Source organism: Anabrus simplex, chromosome 14, assembly GCF_040414725.1.
Source record: "Anabrus simplex isolate iqAnaSimp1 chromosome 14, ASM4041472v1, whole genome shotgun sequence".
Lineage (NCBI taxonomy): Eukaryota > Metazoa > Arthropoda > Insecta > Orthoptera > Tettigoniidae > Anabrus > Anabrus simplex.
In genome coordinates, this window is record NC_090278.1 from 20,652,042 (window position 1) to 20,674,345 (window position 22,304).

A 22,304-nucleotide genomic window follows, 5' to 3' on the forward strand; every position below is an offset into this window, starting at 1 on the left:
AACTTGATAAGCAGCTAACTAAGTGTGTGTACATGAAGCAGGAGGTGGGAGGTGCCTCTTTCGTCAGGCAGCTGATCTTCAGGAATGTAATGGCCGTTTAACATCTTATTTCTTGCTAGCTCAGCAGTTTAACCCACGAGATGGGTCCGAAACTTCAATATGTAACCAACTTCTCTAAAACGTAAGTTCTGCCGGCTTACGTAAAAACCTTATAAATCTGTAACGGTAATTCGGGGATGGAGAGTGATTTACTGTCTCGAGCTCCCCTTCATTTTGGTTTGAGGTTACTACGTTTTGGTAACTGATTTTATTCTCTTCCTTAATGTTGTAAATTTATTTCTAATACAGGTCACCTCCATAGTTTGGGAATAGCCCCTGTTTCATCGGCCTAGTGCCTTTTAGGTTTTAAAATGAGTATGTAGGAGCGCAACTACACGCCTGCATTCATTTTAGTATTTCGGGCCATTTACTTTACCTGTTCTTTTTCTGCTAAGGCCCAGTAGGTTGGGTACAAGATACCCCCGTGTCATTGTTGTAAGTTGTGCTTTGAGGGCAATTAATTGTAAAGTCTCACATTGCCTGTAAAAGGCTTGGGAAAACTGAGAGCGTGTCAGCTGTTTTCAAGTGTTGGAAAAGAGCCTCTAGGAGGCTTGATATTGTAAATTTGGGAGCTAGTGCTCCAGGTATTAGGGGATTTCTGCCCTTTTGCATTTTTATGCTCCTCTGTAAAGTTTGATCTGGAAGTTCAAAGGTTGTAAAACTAGGGGCTCGTAGCCCAAGTGTGTTAAGGATTTGAAATCTTGGATTTTTCTGAGTCTTGTTTTTAAATTGCTATGTCTTTGTAATCTCACTAAGTGAGAATTTGTTAACTTGTTGCTTTTGAAAATACAGCCTTCCATTTCACTTTAAATTCTTTCTTGACAAAGTAGTTAGAACCATTCCCCCCGGCACCTTCTTTGACCTCTGCTGATCCACCAACCACGGTAATAATAATAATAATAATAATAATAATAATAATAATAATAATAATAATAATAATAATAATAATAATAATAATAATAATAATAATAATAATAATAATAATAATAATAATAATAATAATAATAATAATCTGGGCGACAGAAGCGTTACCTAGCGACTGGACCTCAGCTATCATCCACCCGTTACACAAAAAAGGCGACAAATCAGATCTCAACAACTACAGAGGAATTTCCCTTGTATCAGTGATGTACAAGATACTCTCCAAAGTATTACTCACAAGAGTAGAGGCTCAACTAGACTCCTGCATCGGAGAGTACCAGGCTGGGTTTCGCAAGTCAAGGTCATGCGACGAACAAATCCTGAACCTCAAAACCATCATCACTTGTAAAAACCTAAGCGCCTCACCCTACGTGGCAACATGTGTTGACTTTCAGAAGGCCTACGATTCAGTAGATAGAGAGTCACTCTTTCAGGCACTTGCTGAACTGGGACTAGATAAGAAAACCTTGAATCTAGTGAAAGCAACTCTTACCAACACTACAGCCAGAATCAAATTCAGAGGGGAACTGTCCCAGAGATTTGAGATCAAAACAGGTGTTAGACAATGGGATGGCCCATCTCCAATCCTCTTTAATTGCCTACTTGAAAAAGTCATTCGTGAGTGCACGAAAATGCTAAAGGATGACTCTGGATTGAGAATTGGCTACAAGAAAGACAAGTTAACAGTCAACTGTTTAGCCTTCGCAGACGACCTTACACTCCTGGCATCCAGTGTGGAGGAAGCTATCCATCAACTATCCTCTCTCGACCACATAGCAGCTAAAGTAGGGCTGAAGATCGCCATCAACAAATCACAGTTTATCACCAACATCAAAGATGCACCCAAATCAATCCCACTGGGGGACAAAACAGTACAAAGGACTAACTCCTTCAAATACCTAGGAGAATGGATGACCCCAAACATGAATGAAGATCAGGCCATGAACAGTAGATGCATCAAATTGGAAAATGCCTACCACCTATGTAAGAGTACTATATGCCTCAGAATGCCTAAACATGGTAAGAAAAGGCCAACTTAGAAAACTGGAGCTGAAGGAAAGGAAGATCCTGAGAAAAATCATGGGCCCTATTAAAGAAGAAGGCAAGTACAGAATCAGACACAACAACGAACTGTACCAAAAATTGGAGAGCATTACAACATCTATGAGGAAGAGGAGATTGAACTTCTACGGTCATGTCATGAGAATGGACAATCAGAGGCTCACCTCCCGAATCTTCCACACCATCTCTAGAGGGAAATCGAGTAATGCCAAGTGGGCAAGACTCGTCAGAAAAGACCTTCAAGAATTGGACATTGCTCCCAGTGAAATTTATGACAGGAATAAGTACAGAACGTTGATCAGAATATCGAACTCTCTCCAGTCACTAACAGAAAAAACAGTACGTCCGGGAGGAGGAGTGAAATGGACTCAGGAGCGAAAAGACATTCACAGTGCAAGAATGAAGGAGTACTGGTCAAAGAAGAAAGCTGCTAGAGATAAGAACCACGTGGTCCGTAGCAGGCCCAAACGGAACTAAAATAATAATAATAATAATAATAATAATAATAATAATAATAATAATAATAATAATAATAATAATAATAATAATATTACCGGGCGAGTTGGCCGTGCGCGTAGAGGCGCGCGGCTGTGAGCTTGCATCCGGGAGATAGTAGGTTCGAATCCCACTATCGGCAGCCCTGAAGATGGTTTTCCGTGGTTTCCCATTTTCACACCAGGCAAATGCTGGGGCTGTACCTTAATTAAGGCCACGGCCGCTTCCTTCCAACTCCTAGGCCTTTCCCATCCCATCGTCGCCATAAGACCTATCTGTGTCGGTGCGACGTAAAGCCCCTAGCAAAAATAATAATAATAATAATAATAATAATAATAATAATAATAATAAGAACGATTTTATTTCCGTTATATGAAGGATTGAATCGTAAAGTTAAGTCAGGTGTTCATAGCTGTCCATATACGTTACGAATTATGGGCCTGTTGTCGTATTCTTTTTCTCCCCGGAAATAACTGATGTCCAATTTTTGTATTCCCGTATGTTCATAGCAGGAGAGTTCATTATCTCATAGATCCTCTTTGGGCGAGACGTAGCGGGACATTGCACCCTGTGCTCTTTTCAATAAGTGTCGTATATTCTATAGTTGTCACTGTTAATACATACTTTCCGAAATTCAGCCCGTTCTACTGACTGATACAAGTCGAATTTGTTCTCAAAGAGATTGTTTAAAGCGATTAAACTACATTAAAATATCGGGTTTTGTTTCGAAGTGTCGGGTATGTTATAATATAAGACTCTTGTTAGCCAGTTGTACAGCTTATTTCCTTAACCCTCGAAGTGGCGGTCATTTATCCTGTAATGGCAGCGATATTTTACCGGTGTGGCAGACTCTTAGTATAAATTGTGTTAAAAATCGTTGACTTGTTATACATACATAAACAGCACACACTTTTATCCTCAAAAGTACAAGGAATAAGATGATGATGATACTAAAGCTGTTATTTATCATCCACAAAGTGTAAGACCAAAAATATGTTGAATTTGTTTATATTATTTATTTTTGCAAAAGTTTTGCTATATATAAAATTTTTATATTTAGGTAAATTTAAAAAAATGACATATACAAAAGAAGCACCAGTTCATAGTAAACAGGTGCGTACCAGTATACAGTTCATAATACTATTCTTAGCTGGAAAAATTATACAACAATGTATACAACGATTGTATGCTGCCACTTGTAGGCCTACATTTCACTCACAGTCACTTGGGTGGGTCTTTCTTTTTACTCCATGATTGTGAGGCCTCCAGAAGTGCACTAGTTTATAACACCCCTGGTGAATACCACCATTACATCCTCGACACCAGAATGTAGACTTCTTCTTTACTTTCAAGCACACACCACATAGGCGATTGTTATTCTGTGGCAATATTTCGAGAGCACGAGAGGGGCCTCCTGCATGACCTGCTGGCCTCACAACTGGAATTGAGAACTGTTCATTTAGCAATCTCCTAACTATAGTGATCGTGAAGTCTCATCTTGCTAAAGGCTCATCAGTGTTCTTTATGTACAGGACGTATGTGTCAAATAATGTTATATCTAGAAGATTTGAAAAAAACTGCCTCCAGTACCTTCTAGTGGGTCTGGAACAAGTGGCATGGAAAATGCACTTACCTTTATTATCTACACCTCCCATGAAGTTATTGTACTTATGAATCAGTAGCGGTTTCAACCCCTCATTTCCCTCAGTGTAACATCCCGTTGTGAGACAATAGACTGGTTTCCTTGTTTTCGTCTCTTTATAAGCAACCAGTAGAACGTCACCTTGCCTAAAGTAAACGGTTTGCCTAGGTTCAAGTTTTGTACCTAAAACAATCTGAGACAGTCCCTTTGAAGATTTATTCACTGTTCCTGTGAGGAAATGATTCAGTATTGCTGAGATGAGTGCATATCAACACTTCAGATTGATATCAGAAGGAAAACTGGCGACTAAATATAGCTGGCTCAGCTGAGACATTCGTGTGGCCGGCCGCTGAGTATGTAGCAGCTAGCAAAAGATAGCGGAATTATGACGCTACTTTGGCAACGATTTACACTAGATTAGTGTAAGATGTTATTATACAAACTATTTCATGATTATGGCCGAACATTTCTCCTTCAATTTATTCGTAATTAGCACATTTCGATTAATAATAATAATAAGATTATCGAAATAAAATAAAGAGCATGTCAAAACGCCTGATATCAGGCGTTGCCACTGGGCAAACGCATAAAACGCCTGATATCAGGCGCTTGCCACTTGGAGGGTTAATTGTGTTACAGATTCTCTTCACTGAGTAATTGTGATTTCTATAATTTTACACTGAGTCCACAACCTCTAACATATTATCGGTATTGGTCAAGTTTCAGTGATTTACTCTTGCCAAACGTATTGATCTCAGTTGAGGACCGTAAGAAGTTAATACCGGTACCGTACTAATCTTTCTGAGTTTCAGCATTGTACATATTTTTAACATTTAATATGTTCAATTTTCTTACATTTTACTTTTAATTAAAAATGCAAAATGTACACGCTAATAACTAGCTTTCTTTTTGAAAACTCGTGGCCTTTGTTGCGTTGCAAGAGCCAGCAAGTCGTGTGTTGTAACGATGTATCGTATATGCCTATCTAAATTTAGTGAAATGAGGAATTTTTGTGAAGAGCTACGCAAGAAATGCGGATGGTAGTTTCAGAAAGACACTACACGCTCTAGTGCATAATTTTAATTATTGTGTTGATGTGTTATTTACTTCTCTGTGCGATGTAAAAGTGACGCTGTGAATGTTGAGTTGTTCTTTACAATGTTCGCTGCGAAAGATGGTAGTAGGGTTCGAAATCTTGAGAGTTGTTCCGTTTAGGATGTTTGTAAAGCTTACCTTGTGTACAATTCTTGCTACCTATATCAGTGCTGTATTATAGAGATTCTTCTTTATCACGTCATTACCCCACAACAGCTATATCCGGTATTTACTTCTGATGTTTTAGTTAACAGTAGGCTGCCTCGCTTTCGTAAGATATTTCCTGATTTGTTGGTGTGTAAAGGATCTTCCTCAGGGATGAGTGGTGGTAGGTTTGCAGATTCTGAATCCCAGGATTGGCAGCCCTGAAAGTCGTTTCCGTGGTTTCCACATTTTCTCATTAATTAACCTTAATTAATGCCCATACTTTCCTAATTCTAGCCCTTTCCCTTCGATTTCTGTATCAGTCATGTCCACAGTAACAAATTTTTTACTTTTCCGTAATTTCTGCCTGTCTGTCTGTATGTATGTATGAACACGCATCACGAGAAAACGGCTGAAGAAAATTTAATTAAAATCGGAATGTAAAGTCGCATGATCAACCCCTACAATCTAGGCTACAAATTATTTTAATCCTGCTGAGTGAAATGGTAGTTTAGGGGAAGGCTTGAAATTTAATTCCCAAATATTTATGTTATTAGTGGTTGTGTCTTAATGAAAATCAGTAGACAAAGATGGGAAGTAAGTCGCTACAATATAGGCTATACACGCTGAGAAAAATGGTAGTTTGGGAGAAGGCCTGAAATGTAATCTATATATTAACCTACTTCCAGGAATGGAAGAAAAGTCTTCTGGAATAAATTCTGGCTCTGGAAACTGTAAAAGTTTGTTAATTTCAGGTAAAACCAATAATACATTAATGGAATAAACAGTGATGGATAGAACAAGTAAACATGGCACATTTCAGTATTGTCCCCTACATTGAAATATACGAAAGAGACCTGATCATAGTTTCCTGTATCAATATTTGTTTACATACGGTACCAATCAGTTTTCTGGCAATGAGTAATAATCGACGCAACTGGCCTCAGGAACGAAGCTCGTATTACATGTGTGAGAAATTGTAGTATTCACTGTCAGTGCATTATGTTTACATTTATAGTAAAATATCACTCCAGGAGAGTTAGCTGTGCGGTTAGGGGCGCGCAGCTCTGAGCTTGCATCCGGGACATAGTGGGTTCGAATCCCACTGTTGGCTGTCCTGACGATGGTTTTCTGTGGTTTCACATTTTCACACCTTAAGTAATGTTACGGACATTTCCTTCCATCTATTAGGCCTTTCCTATCCCATTGTCTAGCAAAAAAAAATCTCAGAATGTCTAACAAACTCTGCTATTGTCTGAAATAAATTCACTGTGGCACCTGGGGAACAATAAAAACTGCCAAACAGTTAAAGCCATTATTCGATATGGATCTACGCTCAAGCATTCTTGGTTGTGTCATGAGACATGAGATGCACAAACAAGTATAGAAAGAGCGCTTAAGTAAAGGTTGATGGCATTGTTTGATGAAATGAGCTGATAGCAGTGTTCTATAACATTTTGTCTTCAGTTCAAAAGATTCTTTTTCTTCATGTTCTGTTTCGAGTCTTCTGAATTGAGTTGTGAATCAAGGACTTCCTCAGTTTTCTCCCTCTCCACCACTCCCTTCCTTTATCCAATATTTCTTCTACATATACGCCTCTCTTCTCTGCACTCTCCTTCAACATATCCATCCACCTCTTTCTGGGCATTCCCTGATGTCTTTCTCCTATTATTTTGTCTGTAAATACTTACTTTGGAACTCTATCCTCTTGCATTCTCACCGTGTGCCGCATCATTTCAGCTTACTGGTTTCTATCTTGCCTATCAGTTCAGGGAATCCAACTCTCTCCTTTATTTCTGTGTTTCTGATTTTATCCCTTCATGTATTACCTATTATTCGTTTGAGGAATTTCTTCTTGGCCACTTGGATTCTGCTTTCATCATGGTTTTTTTTTTTTGTTGTCCATGTGCATGCTGCATATGTCAAAATTGGTGTGTAATACATGGGGTGGAAAAATTATCTTTCGTTCCTTTGAGACATCCCTGTTCCAGACTACACATCTCACTCATTGGTAAAATCCATTGGCTTGTTCAATTCTCTTTTCAATTTTGTAATTGATTTTCCCATTTTCTGCAATTATTCTCCCCAATTACTTAAAGCTTTCCACAACTTCCAATTGTTTTCCATTTACTTCAAAATTCTCCCACTTTCTTCTCTATTACCTCTTGTCACCACTACTATGGTACAATTCTTCACACTTCTTTTCATTCCATATTACTCTACCTCCTGATTCCTTACAGTATCTTGTTCTTGTACTTCCATTTCATCTTCTCACCATATTACTGTGTGAGCTGCCATTAGGAAGGCCTCTGCCTCCTTGGTTCCCATTTTTTGTTGTATACCCTTGTGGATTTCATTCATGACTGTAATGAAGAGTGGAGGGGATAATACACATCTTTGTTGACGTCCAGTTTCTACTTTCAATCAGTTTGATCTTCCTATCAAAGTCTTCATACTACTTACTCATGGCTTTATGGCTTTTATAATTGGTTCTTCTCCTCTCCCTGCCTTCTTTGTTATCAATGCTCACAAGACCATTTGCCGTGGTACACTGTTACATGCCTTCTCAATATCTATAAATATCATCACTAAATCCTGCCCAAACTCCCATCTTTTCTCCATTATGTTCTTTGATTCAACAGACTGAAAACTTTAAAAATTATGTTACACTGAGTGTGGAGTACGGCACCATACGGCAGTGAATCATGGATAATAACTGGTACAGAGGGAAACAGAGTTGAAGCATTTGAAATGCCATGCTTTCGGAAGTTGTTGAAGATCAGGTGAATATAACATGTCTCAAATAAAGATATAGTGAATCAGCTTGATGAGAGGAAAATGGTTCGTAAGAATTTGATCATAAGAAGGAAAATTTTGATAGAACAAATCTCAAGCCACTGAAGTGCAGTGCAAAGGAAAAAATGGTGGGAAGATTCCAAGATAGGGACCTGGGTGATCAGAGTGATATGCAAATGGAGTAATCACTGTATTTTCAAAAAAAAAAAAATTGAATTTTGATCATAATCATTTTATGTTGGATTATTAAAAAGTCAAGTCAGTTTGCTCTGGCTTCAGTTTCATATAAAACTGTATGGTATATAGCTGTGAATATGACAAGGAGTCATATGAAACTAGGGTTCCTTTGACTACGATTTCAATATCAACAGATATGTTAAATTAGATTTCCTATGGAAGTGATCACTGTATTAGAAGTCATGTAAAACTGGAGGTCCTATAGGTATGATCATGATATCAACATACATGTAAAATTTTGTGTCTTTCCAGTATCATCATAATATTGAATGTCATGTAAAATTACAAGCCTGTTGATTAGTCTGTTGACAAATAACCTAAGTAGCAATGACGGCAATAAGGATATATATTTTTCTTGTCTGTGTTTCAGTGCAAGGTCATTAGAAGTAATCAACAAGCCCAGTACCTTATAACTACTTCAATTGCAGTGTGAAATGGACCTGGAAGTGAACATCAAGGAGGAACCAGCCTGGCCTGAAGGAACAACAAATTCATCACTTGTAAGTCTCATTCCAGATAACTTTATAGAGATCAGAATTTAACCCTTAGTAGCTGAGTAAGTTTTGCAGGGTATGAAATACTATGTGCTTCGCCAATATTAACACCAGCATGAGAATCAAGGCGTGGTATGTCTCTGTTTTTTGTCTCTTTGTCTGGGAATGGTACGCCACAGCGTGCTACACAAAGTTGCCAACTCTTTGGAACTACAAACAACAGTATTGATGTACATCTAAGGGTCCATCTAGTGACAAAATTCTTCATGGGACAAGTAAAGGGCTTCTGGAGGCATAAGCCCTGAAATATGGCCACTGAATGGACAATTGGCCTGTAGCATTTATTAGGGAGACAGCAGTGCATTCTTTGTTTGATAGTGACAAAAAGCTGAATTAATGTTGGGGGGATGATAGTAAGGGAACCTTGATTAGGTACAAATAGTGAAGAAGATGTGACAGGCAGTAATTCATGATCAAGGCATCTGGGCATTTTGTGTGCTAAGTACTCGTTGAATGACTGTTTATTGTTTATTGATTACCTCTGTTTGTTATTGAAATGAATTTGTGGAGAGTGTGTAGTTATGTTTTTATTCTGCATGGTTTGATAATGATATTGTTGTGACATTGACAACATTTCCTATCATATGTAAGCCAATTACAGTGCTGGTAGCTGCTGAACTCAAGGATAACTGTAGGCACTGGCTATCATAGTGAACATATTTTGCCTCCAAAACAAAAACCAGGTGAGATTAACATCATTTAAACTTCCGTACAATGTTACTAATGTTAGGTGTGCACGTAGCAAAATTCTGCCTTGGCAGCTTACTGTCAGTATAGCATGCCTTAAGTAAACACTCATATAAAGGGGGAGAAGCAGTGAAAGATTTTGAGAAGAAGCAAGATATTTTCATCATCTTTCCTTGCTCTATCTGTTGCTACTGTAAACACTGTCCATTGCAATCTTCTGAGTATGTGGTTTTCAGTTGAGTGGCTCTTCATCTGATAGCTTAGAGGGTGATGTGATAACATGCTAATTTCATGTAGGAGAGTGCTGTTCACATTAGGTCTAGAGGTATTTGAAGAAGCTGAATTATCCAAACACATATCTGTTTTTATACTGGCATGATAGTGAATTCCTGAACATCAATCTGGCACTTCAGAGTCGTTGAAAACCTGTCTAACAATAAATGTGTGCTTGGTGACTTCTGAGTTACAGGCAATACAGACAAGAATGGTGTCTGAACATATCAAAGATGCAAGCACACTGCTATTCAAGATGTCTTCCTTTGATATTTCTTATTATGTTCTGTATCAACCTTGAACCTGACCTATGAGCACACTCCTGATCAAGAACTGTAGGTTTGATAATTCTATGTCAAATTTGTATGGATATCTAAGTTATGTCATAGAAATGTGTACCAAAATCATAAACTGTTAAAAATTAAATTAATTTGGTTTAGGGGTCCAAATCTTCTATTTTCCCCCCTGATTATAAAAGGGGATGGTTGACCTCTTGCAACTTTCTTAAAAACAGTAATATCCTCCAACACTACTGCACAACCGTTAGCACCACTATGTCAAAAATTATTACTCCTTTGTTAATTAGTGTAGAAGTTAAATCACAAATTTTTGGTCAATGTATTTTCAGACTGAATACACCAGTTTGCTGAACAGAGTGACAGTACAGGTGTGATTACTCTGGGTTATCCTCACATCCACAATCTGCTGGAAGATATGTGTGTTAAAAAAGAGCAAATTTACCTGTAGGATAGGAGATATAAAATAGATCAAATTCTGAAATGTAAATTCTCAAAAAAAAAAAGTATTCTGCTCAGATGTTGAATTCATTTAGAAAGGCACATTTTATTCCTCCAATACAGGTCAATATCTGTATTATATAGAGATCCATGTCTAAAGGCTTTAGAATGCATGATTTCTGAGAATTTTTTTAATATGCCCCTTTTTAGTGGGCCCCAGAACTTTGAGGACTTAAGGCACATTAAAAATTAACTTTCTTTGATCTTTGTCATTCTTTCCCTCTCCATTAACATAAGACTTTCTAGGCTGTCAAACACACTACAATTCCAATATAAATTGTAACACTATTTCAGGACTGTGGTCATTGAGAAGCAAATGGAAAGTGTAGGTTATAGTGGGCTCTGGAATTTTGAGGATATAAGGCACATTAAAAATGAACTTTTCTTTCCTCTGTGACATTCATTCCCCCTCCATTGTGTAACATACAAATTTTCCAATCTGTCAAACACAACAATTTTAACATAAATTATGACACTATAAACATAGCTGTAAAAATTACACTCTATTATACAAAGAAAGGCATGTGTCATTCTACAGGAACATCGTCAGATACTACCAAATCACTTAAAACATGCGTATGTAATTACAGTATTGTTCATGTTGCATAAACTTCTCAGTGATGGAGAGTTTAGTGATAATATGAACCAGTATTGACAAGGAATACTTTTACAAGTATTAATACAACTAGAAAACTTCTGTGCTTAGAGAGACTGCCGATACTAAGTTCATTCGCACCAAATACTCTTTCAGGACTGTGACCATGTAGACGCAAATGCAAAGTTTTGTGTACAGCATGCTGCTAGTGGAGAGGGGAGGGGAAGCATAGGAGGGTCATGTGGAGCATTGTGGATGCCTCCTAATGGATGCTAAAATGTAGTATATTGTACTGTGGATTTGGGAGGGTGAAATAGTGCAGAGGGAGTGGAGAGAATGTTAATAACCTTCTTCATGATATAATGTACTTTTATATAATATGGATGAATACGAATGAACAATTTCAGGTAAATAAAGTATGGAATTGAAATGGAGAATATCTGTTGGGTATTATTATGATAAATGCTAATTTAATGAGTAAGTTTTGTCCGGATGTTATGTGAGTTGACCAAAGGGTGCAGAATTTTTTAAGTGTGTACGTTCATTTAAGTTGGTTTAGCATTTTTTGCGATGTAAATTTTGATGTCTTCCTTTATATTTAAAGACTAGCTGATGTACCCGTGCTTCGCTACGGGATTCTCAGGAAGACTGACTTGGTGGTTCTCCTAACTGAATTCAACATAGAAATGCCAGTAGGAATGTAGCGATTGAAAGCAATGTTATCATATAAAATACTCGATCAAATGAATAACCGCACACTTTCTCAATTTCAACGAACAGTACTACGGTGCCGATCCAACAGTCCAAAATTCCAGAGCTGGAATAACCAGGTCGCAGACTGCCGTGAACACTCCTCTGTCATTATTCCATTAAATATGCACACTACTCCTTCCAATCAGTGCCTCAGAGTAGGGATTGAATAGCTCAAATACTATGATGAACCAGTGTGTTACGTACCTGTAATATCAGAAAATGTATGAACCAGAGGAATGTTGTGCTAAAGAATAAAGTTATCTAACTCCCCAGCTACTTCCCGCCAATATACAAGCAGGCTGTTACAGTCGGTACAACCAGGCGAATCGGCCGTGTGGTTAGGGGTGCGCAGCTGTGAGCTTGCGTCCGGGAGATAGTGGAATCGAACCCCACTGCCGGCATCCCTGAAGATGGTATTCCGTGGTTTTCGCTCCAATCACACCAGGCTGTACCTTAATTAAAGCCAAGGCCGCTTCCTTCACACCCCTATTCATTTCCTACCCCATTGTCGCCATAAGACTTACCTGTGTCGGTGCGACGTCAAACAAATTAAAAAACCTTGGTACGCTGCAGTAATCCTATCTATCGGGTTTGAGTGGTAAAAGAAGACAAAAAGCACATCACAACAAACAATGGTCAATGTAATGTTATTGTTGATAAAGTTTATGAGCTTTATATATTGCAGGTCTTCACATTAGTTTTCTTTCGATTCTGTGATATTAGGGTGTCTTACACAATTATTTATATCGTAGACTGTAGTACCTTGTTCTCAGACTTTACATACCGATTTTCACTAAATTTTGTTTACCAATTTTCTCTTGACTCGGCGCTGATATGGACGTAGTAACAAAAATCCAAATTCATGAATATCTCTGTGATTATATGCGGTACGGTAACAATGTATAAGACATAAGTGATCGGAAATTTAATTTCTTACATTACTACTACTAACTTACGACATAACTAAAGTTATGTAGTATTTATCGATACGACCACTAATAACATAAATAACTTATTTCAGAATTACATTTCAGGCCTTCCCCCAAACTACCATTTCGCTCAGCGTGAACAAAATAATTTGTAGCCTAGATTGCAGTGGTTCATCACCCGACTTTACATACCGATTTTCATTAAATTCTCTTGAGCTGTTTTATCGTGATGCATCTACATACATACATACGTACACACATACATACATACACACACACACACACATACATACATACAGACAGAAATTACGGAAAAGTAAAAAATGCATTTCGTTGTTACTGTGGACATGACCGATACAGAAATTCCATTCTTTTCAAATTCTGAGTAATGTACAGACAAAATTCTTATTTTATATATATAGATTACATTTCAGGCCTTCTCCCAAACTACCATTTTTCTCAGCGTGTATAGCCTATATTGTAGCGACTTACTTCCCATCTTTGTCTACTGATTTTCATTAAGACACAACCAGTAATAACATAAATATTTGGGAATTAAATTTCAAGCCTTCCCCTAAACTACCATTTCACTCAGCAGGATTAAAATAATTTGTAGCCTAGATTGTAGGGGTTGATCATGCGACTTTACATTCCGATTTTAATTAAATTTTCTTCAGCCGTTTTCTCGTGATGCGTGTTCATACATACATACAGACAGACAGGCAGAAATTACGGAAAAGTAAAAAATTTGTTACTGTGGACATGACTGATACACAAATACCATTCTTTCCAAATTCTGAGCAATGTACAGACAAATCTCTTATTTTATATATATAGATTTACTTTTTTTCGATGTGTAAAATTTTTAGATCTGTGTTGATGTCTGTGAAATGGTGTGAGTTGTCCAATATGTGCTCCCTGAAGGCTGAATGCCGATTTTATCTGATAGTGTTTTTGTGTTCATTGTAGCTTGTGTGGAAGTTACTTTTCGCTTGACCTATCTATATATGTGGCATTGCAGTTAGGTTCTGGGCACTCGAGTTCATAGAATCCTGACTTTGAGAAAGGGTCTTTTTTTTTGTTTAGGTTGCACTTGCTGATGTGTCTCTGTAGTGTGTCGTTCATTCTAAAGGCTACTTTTAATCATAGTTTCTTGAAAATTTTAGCTACTTTGTATGTGTGGTTCTCACATACGTTAACACGAACATACACAATGTAGCTGATATTTTCAAGAATTAAGTAGCCTTTAGAACAAACAGCACACTGCAGAGACAAGTGCAACCTAAACCAAAAAAAAAGCCCTTTCTCAATGTCAGGAATCTCTGAACTCAAGTGCAATGCAATGCAACTGCAATGCCACATTTGTAGGTAAAAAGACCATAATATCCACACAAGATATAAAGAATTCAAAAAACGTGATCAGGTAAAATCGGCATTCAGCCTTAGGGGAGCACATGCACGACAGTTCAGATAATTTCACGACATCAACACAGATCTAAAATTTTACACAAAAGTATAAAAGTAAATCTTTGAATATAAAGCAAGCAATCAAAACCTATATCGCAAAACATGCTAACGTAACCAGCCTATATAACCATACACACTTAAAGAATTCCTAATTCTCCGTTCTACACACATAATATCGGGATAACACTTACTCATTAAATTAGCATATTTAATAATAATATCCAATAAATATTTTCTACTTCAATGCCATTCTTTATTTACCTAAAATAATTAACTTGCACGTACGCATATTACATAAAAGTACATTATAACATGAAGTAGGTTAATAACTTTCTCTCCTCTCTCCAGTGTTGAAAGAAGGTTCCATAACACTCCACTCGCTCCACCCTATTTCCCCCTCTCCTCTCCAAGGTATCTTATACTGCCCCCTTTTTACCTAGCTAACCCAGCCACTGAACGAGAGATCCCAAGGGAGAACGTTCGTTCAAAGGCTGACCGAATTTTAGAGGCGTTGAAGGGAATAGGATTGACGACCAAGCACAAAAATTAAAACCACATTTCTGACATTTATTCTACATAATCATTTGCAGAAAAACACAAAAATATTCTAGCTGTGACAATATTTATATTGATACTTTGTGTTGTCGAATTTCCTCCAGTAGCGAGTGTACAAAAATTAATCTTAATCGATGTAGATGAAGGTTGGGCTCTGAAAAATAACAAACTGAAATTAGGCCTTCATCGGCTTCAAAATTGAAATAAAAATGTGACAGCCTCTCCTAATTCACAGTAACATTTGCAAATCAACTAGCATCTAACCTTCTCTCATTATCACAATAGCAAAAATTAACTCAAAAATCCCACTTGACCATGTGGTAACTCTCTGATTAAAATCAAAATTAATAATTTTTTACATTATTCCAAGGTAGGTAACACTAGTTTATGCAATTTATGAAAATCCTCCTATCGATCGTGAGTCTTATTTCAATGGCACAATTTATTAATTAACACTGCTGTTGATTACCACTGAAGTATTTCATAACAGTTTCCGTTCAATAATAACACGATCGTGTTCACATGAGCTAATGTATTCAACCTATTGAATTCTTAATTCAGTCATGACTCATCTGGTAATTGAATTATTTAATTCATTATTATTCATTATTACCCACTGATTTACTTGTTAGATATGCAATCTAGTACAAATTAATTTTTATCCGCTCAGTATTTGAAATGTTTGCCTTTGCCATTTTTTTAACTGCATGATCTCTCATCTGATTCAAATTTAAAAGAAAAGAAAAGAAATCTAAATCTAGTCTTTATGTTGTTATAATCTCAGTAATATTTCTGTAAGCACTTCCATTGAACCAACACTTTGACAAAAACAACGCAGGAATAACCTCAATCATCGCGGTAAACGCATGACTAGATTAAAACGCAATGTGATAAATGAACATCCGAAAATATTGCTAACTAATCCATTCATTCATATCATTCACACAAGGGCAACACAAACTTTTATATACATTATTATATGCGAATCCTGGGCGTGATTTTATCAGTTCATTATTTTTACATATGGTTGGGTCAGTAGAGACAAGTAGATGAACCTAAGTCTGTTAACACACTCGACTTAGCCAATGATCTCTGATCAAATTAGAGTTATCACTTATATTGAGTAAATTATTTAAGAACGACGGCAATCTGTCCTAGTTTCAGAATATTAATCGAAGATTTGAAAGAAATAAATAATCACCATCAGGTGGGACATCTCAGGTTACTAACACAGGGTCCGTGAGCCTCAATTAATTATTATCAATTCCTACACATAAGACATGTATCCAACACATGTTCCAAATTATACTAAGTCACTGTGTTCCAAAGACACAAGCTACAAAATTATTATAATTATATCCGTGGGGATCACCAATATTCCAGGCGCATTCACTAATAGAGCACATTAAACATCTCATTCAAGAATAATCTAACACTGTTTATGGCTCACGACCGTTAAGTCACTGTTTAACCCGATCTCATACTTAAATTTCATTATTATTACTATCAATGATTTATTAAATCTATCAGCAATCTTGAAATTATCTTGAAAATGGATGACACATTCCTAAAAAATTATAGGATGATATATAGATGAAACTCGATTCAACTCTAATAATTGAAATCACAAATAGTTCACAGTATCTCAAGTATCACACGTAATGCAAGTCAAATTTTTTACAGGAGGTCAATTATTTTTAGATGTAGACCTGCAATTGAGAATCCATTCAAAAGAACAACTACATTAAGCTAGTTAAATTGAAATAATAAATATTTATTATTTCATTTTAACTGTGATACTTTTCAATACGAAACAATGAAATTTTTATCTTTAAATACATTAAGCTACTCTAATAGAGTTAAAAACCCTTGATCACTCAGGTAACTCATCTACCTTGTCACCTTTAAGAATGGAAGTTTGAAATAACTCTAAATACAGCAAATACTAACAGAACTACTAACTAGAGAAGAAAGATCATCTAGTTCTACACAGATGGGAAAGATATTGTACAATAAATGCGTACTTAAATGTTTGATGCTGTTCAATTCCTGGTTGATGTCTTCACCATTCCGACGCCTCCACCTCGTTCACCTTCTCCATGCCAGAATCGCCAATTCATAGTGACACAGCAGTTAACGTCCCATGGTGAGAATGATGTATTTCTTGACAATACAGGATCCATCTTGTGGTTGTCGATGATATCCGTTGGGCTGGGTCTTTGCCACATGCGAGTTTAGCTGTAACTAACACAACAGGCATTAAAATGTGCACAATTAATTTGAAATTCTATTAACGCGTTGAGTATTACACTTAACTTGTGTCTTTAAACTTGGATTGGCACCTGGTAATGTTCAATTCTCAATTATTAATGTCTCAAGTAGGAGAATAGGCTGCTGTTCATGAAATTTAAGACAAGTATGATATAGTTCACAATGCATTCAACTGTCCAGGTGACGAGTAAGTAAGTAAGAGGGTGATTTAATGTGCGCATGAAGTCTTATCTTTTCTGGCTCAGTGTCGTGTCGTTTTGAATGACGGTTATTGGTTCACCAGTATCTCCTTTTTTTGGCTGTGACTATTCTAGAATTTTGAAGAATGTACTTGCTCATTGTGCATGCGCGCTGCTGGTCTCGGGAATCCTGTTGGTCACGAGACCTCCCCCTTTCTCTCGATTGAACATCGGATCAATACTTGCTATGCTCAGAACTGGTAAAATCCAGCTTATGCACATGGAAAACAGCTCACTGATGACAGAATCTAGCCCTTGACAAATAATGAAATTTCTTAAGGCTGGATTATATCTTTAAGCTTATTAGTGACCAAATTTGATGGGGACAATACTAGATTTCAATATCCATTGGGAGGCATCCACAATGCTCCACACACCCCTCCTAAGCTTCTCCTCCCCTCACTGCGAGCAGTATGCTATACCCTAAAGTTTGCATTTGCCTCTACAGGGTCTTAGTCCTGAAAGAGTATTCGGTGACAATGGGCAGTCGAGATAATACAAAAGTTTTTTGTTATATTAATATGTGTAAAAATTTTATTTGTTAATACTGGTTCATATAATCACTAACCTCACTATCATTAATGTTATATGCAAATTAAACAGTGCTGTACATATATATACATTTTTTAAGTGTTTTGATAGAATCTGAGGATGTTCCTGTAGAACAATACATGTCATTCTATGTATAAGAGTGTGTATTTTTAACAAGTATATTTATAGTGTTACAATTTATGTTAAAAAGTTTGTGTGTTTGACAGACTTCAAAGTTTTTATGTTACATTTAACTAAGTCTACAATGGAGAGTATGGCTTCATTCTTAACAAACTCTCCGTTTTGTGCAACATTTTTTCTTCCTTTCCTTAGTTTGGCTACTCTTCACTTTCTTCTATATTGAGTGGGATATGTGGGTATATTCTAGAATTTTATACTCTGATTCATTTTTATTGGTAAATTAACTTCTGTTTGTATGTAAGCTTTTGATCACAGTCCCTCCCGCACCCCTTCAGTGCCAGCAAGGTTTTATGAGTCCCGGTGAGGAATTTTAAGGTCTTGTAGTAGATCACAGAAGAGCTTCTGAAACTGCAGATGTACATTCCAACAATGATGGTTTACCACTGATGGTGTTCTCATCCCCCGGGTTCATTACAGTACACCACATGACATCCTTGTAATAGTAAAACTTTTCCTTTATAGTTGCTGTACGTTTGACGTGCATCACACCTTTCCCTCGTATATGACTGTGATAAGCTTGCTTCATTCATGTTCATTTTTTTTAATTTTTATACTTGGAAGCAATGAAATATTCTGTTTGAAACAGAACTGTCACAATGCAGTATTTGGCCCTATTAGCTCTACAAAAGCAGAGTAGAGAATGTGATTAAAATATTTCAAGAGATTTTAATCTGTCTTTAAACAAACTTTATTCATATTTCTTATTATATGGCAAAAGATTTAGAACAGTCTTAACAATTGGAAGTGTTCAAACACCCTCTATGATTTGTTTGATATAATTGGACATATGAAACAGTTAGTAAGATTTAGTGTTTATGGCTATGGCAGCTTCCTTCCAAAATTCTGTGCGAGATGGTGCCAATTCCGTCTCTGGTAGGACATCTTCTGATATAGTTAGAAAATGTTTCTCACTTTTTATTTGGTTCTGTCTCATCCTTTCTCTGACATTAGGTGTGAGCGAGGATAGTAACACCATTCTCAGTACAATCTTTGGTTTTAACAATCCTCCGCTGGTAGAAATCTTCCTTAAACAATAGTGAAATTTTGAATGTAACTGCAATATTGGGAAGTAATGTATTATCATGCTCTTTTGTTGGTGACAATATTTGTAGATGTGTGTTATTTGCATTCATAATATATCTTACTTTCCACAGGAAAATATTGAACACTCATCAGAAGTGATACCCCTGAAAGAAGAAGTTAAATCAGAGTTAAGAGAGCCAGGATCAACACACGAAGACTTGCTTCAGGTAATGTAGCTAATTTGATAAGTCATCATCAGGTAATGAGAATAGTTATAAAATGCCTCAACACGTATCAGGTGTTGACCCTTCATATTCATGCATACAGTACAATTGATAGTCCTACGGAAAATACAGCTTTTTCTGAGATTCACTGTTTTCTTACCTAATTTTCACTTTTCCTTCAAGTTGTTCTACAATCTTGGGTTACGTATTGTGTAGCAGTTAAGATTGCTCCGAAGACCTCTAATATATATCATTTCGGGGCTGATATCACTGCTACTAATACTTTTGACTTCGTAAATATTTTCGAACACAGAGTTGTTATAAGATACATTCTCTTGTTAATGTTCCTGGGTATTTTACTCGTTGCTTCCAAGTGAAAGAACCTTTGTAATCTTATTGATTATATTAATTATTGATTTGTAGATAATACAATTGTTTTTGTATACAAGTTGCAGATATTATGCTTGTTTACTCTCAATCTTCACTTATATACTACACACATTGTAGCCATCTTGTGGCAAGTGAAAAACATTCTTATTCTTCCTAATGTGGTCTGTTGTGTTACTAGTCTATTGTGACTTATAATATTACTTAAACTTGCAATGCATTATCAGGCCTTTCAAAAGAGATCTTGTCTTTCTGTTCCATACTTCGTAAGTGACAGTGTTTGTGAATAGGCCTTGCATGTTCACTGTTACTCGCCTGAACTTTTGTTACATGAATTAATCCGTCACTACCAGTATTCTTATTTGATCATTACCATCGTCCACTGCATAGCATGTGTGTCGTCTTCCCTCAGTGTGACTATGTGGCTATTTATTGCCCATTTATTGAGATATTCAATTGATGATCTCTTTCAGAAATTCTGGGTTAGCTGCTGAATATATAGTCATCTGGGTAATGGGAAATGAAATATAGTCGTGATCATGGAGTGTAGTAATTGGCTCTCCTATAACTAAATAGGATATAGTTATGTAAGTTGTCAGAATGGTCATTATTTAACTTAAGTGAGGGGTGTGAGTATGTGTTGAAAGAGTGGTCCATTCTCTGTTGGTGAAGGAATAAGAATCCATCACTCTTCTGAGGAGATATATCAGACTCTTGACTGCTGCATCGCAGATTCCACAATAGTGTGGTATTGCAGGAGGGTTGAAATGCCCTGTCAGTTCCATGTCTACAGTTTCAGTGAAGAGTTCATTTTTCTTAGGGTTGTTTTGCAGAAAGGCCTTGATTTATTTAGCTGCTCCAGAGAAGTTCATGCCGTTATCACTGCAAATTTTCAGATGTTGGCCTGTATGAGAACTAAATCAACAAAGAGTGGCAAGAAATGTAGTTTTGTTGAGATCAGATATCACATCCATGTAGAGAGACTTGGTACCTAGGCAGTCTGGTCTTGTTGACACCAATTTTTATGAGAATTGGGCCAGCATAGTCTATTCTAGTTTTATGGAATGGGTACATCAGTGATACTTGCACCCTTGTTGAATTTCGCATTAATTGTTCAGAAGTATCTGCATTCAAGTTACAACACTTACGATGTGCATGAATGTGGTTTTTTTACTGTCCCCCTTGCTGATGGGATCCTAAACTTGTCTCTCAGAGTTGTGATTAAGAGTTGAGTGCCAGGATGAATTAGTCAAAGGTGTTCTGCCTTCATAATTAGATTTATGAGATGATGATATGGATTCAGAATGATCTAATGTTTCCACTCTACTACAATTAGGATATTGTGCAGTTGTCCACCGACATGAAGATTGCCTTCTGATGTATGAATGGGTTTATAGTCTTAATATGAGTTATAGTTTCCTACATGATATTAATGCAACTTTTGAGTGCAGGGTTCAACTCCAATATGTACAGTGGATTGGAATTTCACTCCATGGGTTGTTTACAATAATTTGAGATAAATCACAAACAATATGCAGCTACTCTCTGTACCTTGTTTAACACATTGACTGGCAGACTGAAATTCATGGGATTTCCGTCTAATGCCATGGGCTGACAACATTGAGTTACTCCCTGTTGCCAAAGTTTTCACAGGCTTAACCAAGCAAGTGATTGCTGAAATGAGGATATATTTATGATATATTAACCCTTTGGGGTCCAATTGATTTTCCACCTGCATCCTGCACAGGTCCAATTTGACATTAGGCAAATATGGGAAGGAAGTACTACATAAGTAAAAAGCTGAATTTTTTCATTAATAATACGAACTGCAAATTTATTTATCAGTCAAGTTAACCACATTATCAGCGATATTTTTTCAAAGTATGGTACTTCCGGAAGCATTTCTTCGGGTGTAGTCCTGGGTTCCCTGGACAGGTCTCACAAAAAATGATGTCTCCTTTCTGCCTCCTTTCACTTTCCTGTCGGAACACATGGCACAGTCCTTGGTTTTTTTTATCCTGGCGAGCATCTATGATGTGTAGCTTCCCGTTCAGTCGAAGTTCGTCACAGTTCCGTCGGCCGCGCTTACGGGCATTTTTGTTCCTAACGTCCCCAACAAGCCCCATAATAACTCGGTTCCTGAATGTCTTGTGATTCACCTCAAGCTTATTTTCTGCCTTTTGTTTCAAATTATATAGGTGAAAACTGTTCACCAAATCTACCTCCAACACCCAGCAGTACAATTTCCTCCACCACTTCAGGCTTTTCACTACAAAACCATAAGATGAGCAGTAGTGATCAGCACGATCGACCCCTCCCATTTTGCC

At 36.9% G+C, this 22,304-nt stretch overlaps 1 long non-coding RNA gene across 1 annotated transcript; it reads left to right on the plus strand.

Annotated features, from left to right (window-relative positions):
- The first annotated feature begins 8,572 nt into the window (after positions 1-8,572).
- On the plus strand, positions 8,573-19,581 carry LOC136885344 (uncharacterized). The gene is made up of 3 exons (XR_011018980.1): positions 8,573-8,696; positions 8,862-8,991; positions 19,498-19,581. It is a non-coding gene; the product is annotated as an uncharacterized lncRNA (long non-coding RNA).
- Positions 19,582-22,304: the final 2,723 nt, after the last annotated feature.